Source organism: Ceratotherium simum, chromosome 2 (assembly GCF_057802395.1).
Source record: "Ceratotherium simum simum isolate JZ-2026a chromosome 2, ASM5780239v1, whole genome shotgun sequence".
Taxonomy (NCBI): Eukaryota; Metazoa; Chordata; class Mammalia; order Perissodactyla; family Rhinocerotidae; genus Ceratotherium; species Ceratotherium simum.
Genome location: NC_141901.1, coordinates 4,653,495 through 4,661,051, shown reverse-complemented (window position 1 = coordinate 4,661,051; position 7,557 = coordinate 4,653,495).

Sequence of the window (7,557 nt, the reverse complement as noted above, 5' to 3'; positions counted from 1 at the left end):
CATATGACTTAAGGACCTTATCTATGGATATTAGTAACATTGTTTTCTACTGTTTGCCCACAGTGAATCCTTCTTGCTCATGTATAACCCTGGCATCCTTCTGTTCTAGTCAACCAAAGTGTCTATATATAAGAGCACACACATTCAATTAAGTTGAAAGGTTAAATAATCTGTTGTACAGTTGTCAGGTTGGGGAAAATTTCCCCCTTCCTTCCTTGGTTCTTTTGGCTGGTTGAATAATTAAAATGACATATGACAGATTAGCAGGAGAAAATCAAATTTTATACTGCACACAGGGAATTCACATAGCATGAAAAATTCCAAAAACGGTCAGGCAAAATAACGTATGTATGTCATTCTGGACTAAGGAGAAGGGGGCAGAGGCCTGGGACTTCAAAGGGAAAGGAGGCAATTTGCAGGAAGAAGAAAGAGTTAATGTTTGGTAAACAGATGTTTGCTGGGCTATCCGGAAGCAAGGGGATACAGAGAAGACTGATCAAACAGGTTGAGAGGTTCCTCCCTGTCCCCCACACCTGGTTCATGTTATACTACAGTTATGTATGGTGATATCGCCTTCCTTCAACAAGTCCTCTATCTGAATTCTTTTTAAGCAGTTGGGGGAACGTCAAGGTTCTTCTTGAGTCCTTTGGGCCTTGATTGTTTTTAGCCTGAAATAATCTGCATGCCAGAGTGGCACATCTTGGGGTGACCTATTCTGAACCCCTACACAGTGAAGGATGGTGAAGTAGCTAAAAGTGAAGGGAAATAGAGCTAACAAGAGTGAGAAATGGGTAGTGGAATGGCTAGCAAAATGACTTCAAATTTTAAAATATTTGAACTGGAAGAAACTTGAAGAATTTATTTTACATATTATATGAAATTCTTTTAAGCTACAGAATGACAAAGGATTTCTAAATTTTTGAATTAATTCAGTAACATATAATGTGGCAGAAGAGGCTCTAAATCAGCCAGACTTGAATTTGAATCCCAGCTCTATGTCATAATCTATGACTTTGGGCAAGTTGAGAAAGTGTCTAGCAGAGTGCCTGGGACATGAGTTGGCTTTCTGTAAACGTTTATGACCTTTATTCCCATTAGAGGGAGAGACTGGGCGTAGATTACTCCATACTGGAAATAACAGTCTATTTGATTTGAGTTCCAATTTGGAGTACTGAACTTTCTTCTAAAAATCCTAGTGAAACCAGTCCTGGCTAGAACTGTAGTCGGAGGAATCAGCAAAGCAAGTTATTTCTAAGTTTGAAGCAGCAAGTGAAAAAAGAATTTTTTGAATGATATGCCATAACTGATCAAAATTGGGCAATTAGCTATTGAAAAACTTGCACTTGATCATTTATCCCTTCACTACAGTCCATCCTTGAGGAGGAAGGATTAGAGAATTTGACATGGGCAAAAGTGAAGAGGTTCTGAAGAGTCAAATTATTACTGCTTTCTTTTTGTAATCCAGACTGTTAAATTAGTTTGTTTGGCGTATGTATGCAAACGTGTTATGTGTTTCCTTGGGTTAAGCACTTAGGAAAACATCTGTTAGGAAATATGGCATAGACACAAAAAGTCCGTTGAAATGTGTGTGTTGACTTGGTGTTTCACTTCCTTTTCATTAAAACCTGCTCTTGTGTGTATGCCCCTTGTCCTAAGCCCCACTTGTCAATGAAATAATTGTAGGATTTAGATGCAATCCTCCTCTTGGTTCTCAGAAGTTTCATCGACAGACCACGATCTCGTGCTTTCTTTATGCCCAGAAACCCTCATCCATCCCATTATTGAATCCTAAAAGTTAAGTGACTCACATGTGTATCTAGTTGAAAACTGACACTGCCATTTGGAACACAGCCCAGTGATCAGTTCCACAACTACTCTCAAAAACTTAGAAAGAATTTATATACTAGAAATCCTTATTATCAGTGTAGGAACTAAACTCCATAGAAATATCTTTCACAATAGTACAGATCTCTTGATCAGTCGAGTTGAATTCTATATAAAAATTTTCTAAGTCCTCATTGATGACTTCATTAGGTAAGTTTTCTCAGTGTCAGGTCTGACAGGCCTGGGTTTCAACTCAGCTCTGCCACATAGTACCTGTGAGACCTTGTTAAGCTGGTCTCTGAGATTTAGTATTTTCAAGAGTAAAGTGGCGATAATAATAGTACTACTTCATAGGATCGTTGTGAAGATTAATCAGATAATGTTTTAACACAGTGCCTGGTCCGTGATGGGTATTAAATAAAATGTAGGAAGTTTCAGAAAATGGTAAGCTTGTTAAAGGTAGATCAGAGGGCCGGCCCCGTGGCTCAGTGGTTAAATGCGTGAGCTCCACTGCTGGCGGCCTGGGTTCGGATCCCGGGTGCGCACCAACGCACCGCTTCTCCGGCCATGCTGAGGCTGCATCCCACATACAGCAACTAGAAGGATGTGCAGCTATGACATACAACTATCTACTGGGGCTTTGGGGGAAAAAATAAATAAATAAATAAAATTAAAAAAAAAAAGATCAGAAAAGTACATTCTTAGACAAAGAAGTTTTAGTTTAGCTGCAAAAAGAATGAACTATGTTGACCTATCTGCACACCTTCTGAGGTAATAACTCTTGGAACTCTTCAGGCTTTCACAGGTTAAAGCAGAAAATAAACTTCTTGGGGTAGGGGCCAGAGGCAGGGTGGAGAATGCTCAGTAAGAGATAAATTCTTTTTTTTTTTTTTTTTTGAGGAAAATCAGCCCTGAGCTAACATCCCTGCTAATCCTCCTCTTTTCTGTTCCCCACCCCGCAAGCCCCAGTAGATAGTTGTATGTTGTAGTTGCACATCCTTCTAGTTGCTGTATGTGGGACACGGCGTCAGCATGGCCGGAGAAGCGGTGCCTCTGTGCGCGCCCAGGATCCAAACGCGGGCTGCCAGTAGCGGAGCACGAGCACTTAACCACTAAGACATGGGGCCAGCCCAGAGATAAATTCTTAACCTAATCTTTTTTGTGGTTTGGCATTCATTTCAAGGAAACATTGACCCAAAGTACATCAATGCTGTTGTTTCTCCATAGTAAACAGATGCTGAAAGGTTGAATCTTAACAAGGATCGACCTCAAAGCCCGGATTTCTCTCTACAAAGCAAAGCATTTTCTGCTGGAGCTTGTTTGTATGAGGAAACGGAAACAGAAATCCCTGGTGGTTGTTAAGACTGGCTTTCTCCCCAAGGGGTCTGTTGGATTATATGAGGTATGATTCTAATTACATTAAGACTAGCTTCCACAACACGGGAGAATTCACTCGACAAACAATTAAATGAGCCTCTTTTTCTCCTCCCTTAAGACAACTGTGTTTTACATTTCGAAACACATAGTAAATTTAATTGTAGGGCTGGGCTTTATTTGAGAATGTTTGCTTGCTTTTTCAGTTCAACTTTTTAGAATTCAAGTTTTACATGTGTGTCGCTAAATGTTAATTGTAGTTGAGCTATACATAACAGCTGGAAAATTAAAACATGATTTAAGCTGTTAGAGAATATGCCATCCTCTTAAAACACATTTCGCCAGTGTCACATTCGATTAAGAAATTCAAATCCAGTGCCACATTGGATTGCAAGTCCTCTTTGGGGTGAATTTGGTTAGAAGCGTGCACTTGGCCAGTCAGAAGGGACAGGTCAACAGTTTACCTCCCAGAACTCCCTGAAGGTGAGTACTGAATGCATTGTAACTATATCGTCCTGGTAAAGCCGTAATCATTACTCACCAGGATTGGGTGTGTGCCTACCTGGGAGATGCCCGTTTCTATGATAATCACCTACCGACTATTGCCTAATTTCCACCACCTTCCACATGGTCAGGGAAAGAGTTGTGACAACTACTTTGGGGTCATGTCAGTCTCCCTGACCCTTGCCCCACTTGTCTGACAGGAGAACCTGAAACAGCCAGTCTTGTATGAGCAATAGGCCACTGGGGCTGGCGGAGGAGGGGAGGGCAGTGCCGGCCAATCAGAAGCATAGTCAGTGCACGTGGAACAATGAGCTTCTGATGAGGGTGTGGCCAGGAAAACTGTCATTTTATGGGTCAGCTGTAGACAGATAGGGCACCTCTGCTGTCTTCAGAACAATGTCCAGGCCCCTTTGCTGTTTTCTGCACTCCTGAAAGATCTAGTCCCTAATCTAGGCTCTGGCTTTTCCTCGGCCTTGGAGGAAGCGGAGGTATGTGGACGGAGAAGTCTCGGTAGGAAGAAGGGTTACAGAGCTCAAGATGAGGGCAGCCGTCTGGGATGAAGACAGGTGTTGGTGCTTAGAGGAAAGGGAGAAGGCCTGGGGCTAGGAATCAAGGTTCAGCTTGGGTCTATCTCTGAGTCAAGCTTTTGAGCGAGGTTAGAAGCTTGAAGGCTTAAATAGTACCTCCTGCTGTTCGTCCTGGATGCTCTGTTCTTCTAGCTCACTGTCTTTATTTACCTCTTCTGCATCCTCTCACATGATGTCCTCATCAGCCATCAAATAGCAAATGCCTAGCACGTGAAGGGGCGCTAGGAAGATGCTGAGGGGAAACAAAAATATGTAGCACGTGATCTCTAAAGCAGAGAAGCTTACAATTCAGAGGAAGACGTAATAGAAACAGATCACTAGATAATCAAGGATGTTTACATAGAAAATAAGGCACACGAGTTTATAGACACTAAGTGCCCTTATAGCTCAGAGGAAAAATTGCCTCGGCTAGAGTGGTCTGGCAAGCTCTCCTGACAGATAACATCATCCCTTTAAGTTTGGAGTCTCTCCTCCTGTGGACTCATAAAACCTGATTTTATGTATTGATGAAAAATTGAATGAAAACTGAAATCTATTAGAAGTGTCTAGAAGAGATAGAGAAATAATAATGGATATAATTGATCTTTAATTTCCTTTTCATTTTTGGGTACTGATGAGTTTTCTTTAAGCAGAATGAAGTACACACTCTCCTTCCTTCAGGACACTCTGTCTTGATGTGTCTTTGGGGCCTGGTTCACCTCCCTGCTCTTTCACTCCTTCCTAGATGCTTCCACGCTTCCTCAGTGCCCCTCTCTGTTCATGGTCTATTCTTGACTGATTGAATTGGCCAAACAATCAATGACGGTATCATCGATATGCATTGAAAGTGCTCATCTTTTCTCTAGGTCATAAACACCCCCAAAGTGTCATAAAACGTATACACGTGGGATGTAGCGTGGTATGGTAGAAAGAACATGAACTTTCAAATCCCACAGACCTGGGCTTTCCAGCTGTGTGACCCAAGGTGGATTAATCTCTCTCAACTTCAATTTCTGTGTCTATAAGATAAGGATCAGGCCTACATCACAGTGCTGTTTTGAGGATTAAATGAGGCAACCTATGTAAAATGCTTCACATAAAGAGGTCTCAATAAATTAAAATTACAATGTGACATGTACCTGTACAAAGTAAGTATTGTTACTCATTTTCTGCTGTGGCAGAACTTAAAGCAGAAGACTGTCTTCTGAAATAGAAATTTTCTATTGTCTTCTTATGGATGTTCATGAGAAAAATTCTCAGGTGTTCATTTTAGATGTCTTTGCCTCTTCAGCACATGAGCAAATAATTTTCTTGTTCTAGCTTCCCTTCTACATTTGTCATCTTAGTCTCCAAATGTGTCTATTTTCCTTGCCTAGTAATCATAAACTTAGAAAAAACTATCCAAGTTCTCAAATCGCCTTATTTTTAAAACAATGGAATCTTAGCAATCGTCTAATTCATCTTTCCACTCAGTATAAGAATCACACGACAACCTCACAGGCAGGCAGCTGTAGGGCCTCTCACGAGGAAATTCAATAGTTCCTAAGACTGCTCGGTTCGAACTTTCATCCTCACCTTGTTTAAATTTGCCTCCCCGTGATTGCCAGCCATTGATCCTAGTTGATCCTTTTGGAGCAACAAAACATAAATCTAACCCACTTTCCACACAGTGTTCCAACTAAAGCAAAATAGTCTATACTGTGCCTGTGAGGAGGGTGTGATATTGCCAAAATTGGTGGGCTGGAAGTAGGGTTGCTAGATAAAATGCAATGTTAGGGATATATTTATATTGAAAAATTATTCACTGTTTGTTTAAACTCAAGATTTAACTGGCTATCCGATATTTTATTTGCTAAATCTGGCAGCCTTACAAGTGGTAGCCGAAGAGAACAAGGCTGAGATAGTCGATGAGCAGCAGCAGGAGAGGGAAGAACGGTGCTACACCCCTGCTCAGGTCTGCGCAGGCCTATCACAGTTCTGTGGCTGCTCAGCACCGCTGTGGGAGCCTCTTCAGAGCATCCAGGCCTACAGAAACCACGATATCAAGATCACCTACTCTTTGATCAACTAGCTCCCTCCAGTGAGGACAAAGACACCAACTTTCCTTTCCATCTTCAACTCTCTCATGGACTTTATTCTTGCTTAGCCAAACCCAACCCTACCTGAGGGAGAAAGTAGGGGAGTTCTTTTGTTAAATGTGGGGCCCTCCATTAGACTTTGCACAGGGAGCTGTGTCTCCCAGTTACTTCACAACTCTCACATTTCAGTTCAAATATTTGAAGACAAATACCATTTTCACCCAGATGTCATCATCTCCTGACAACATTTCCAATCTCTCCCATCACACCTCATGTGCCATAGTCAATGACCCTCAGTTAAAGTGGGCAGATTTGATTTGATCAGATTTGAACACTGCTTATATACCTTAAGATTGCATTGCATCCAAATGGCCAATAGACATGTGAAAAGGTGCTTAATTTCACTAGTAGCACCAGGGAACCACAAAACCACAGATACCACCACTCGCCTACCAAGATGTTTAAAATTTAAGAAGACTAACAAGAGCAAGTGTTGGCTGGGATACAGAGCTTCTGAGCTCTCATATCTTGCTTGTGGGATATAAATTGGCACAACCACTTTGGAAAACTGTTTAGCAGGATCTACTAAAGCTTAATATATGTATATCTTATGACCCACCAATTCCACTCATAGGTATATGCCCAAGCGAAATGCGTACATACGTTCACCAAAGTACATGTACAAGAATGTTCTTAGCAGCATTATTACTAATATCCTAAAACTGGAAACAACCCACAGATCAATAGTAGAATGGATAAATACTGTGTGGTATAATCGGGTAATGGAATACTGTACAGCACTGAAAACGAACAATTGATATACACACAACAACACAGATGAATATCACAGACATTTGAGGAAAAAAACCCAAAAGAATATACATAGTATGATTCCATTTATACAAAGTTTAAAACTGGTAAAGGTGATCTGTGCTGTTGGAAATCTGGAGAGAGGTTACCTTTGGGCAGCAGAGAGGGGGAGTGACTGAGAGACGGCGTGAAAGGGGCTTCTGCAGTGCTGGTAATGTCCTCTTTCTTGATGTGAGTAGGGATTACATGGACTTGTTCACTTTATAATAATTCATCCAGCAATACTTTTATGAATTGTGCATTTTTCTGCACATATGCTTCAGTAATAAAGTTTTTTAAAAGATAGCATTGAGGGGCCAGCCTGGTGGCACAAGCAGTTAAGTGCGCAAGCGCTCCGCTAC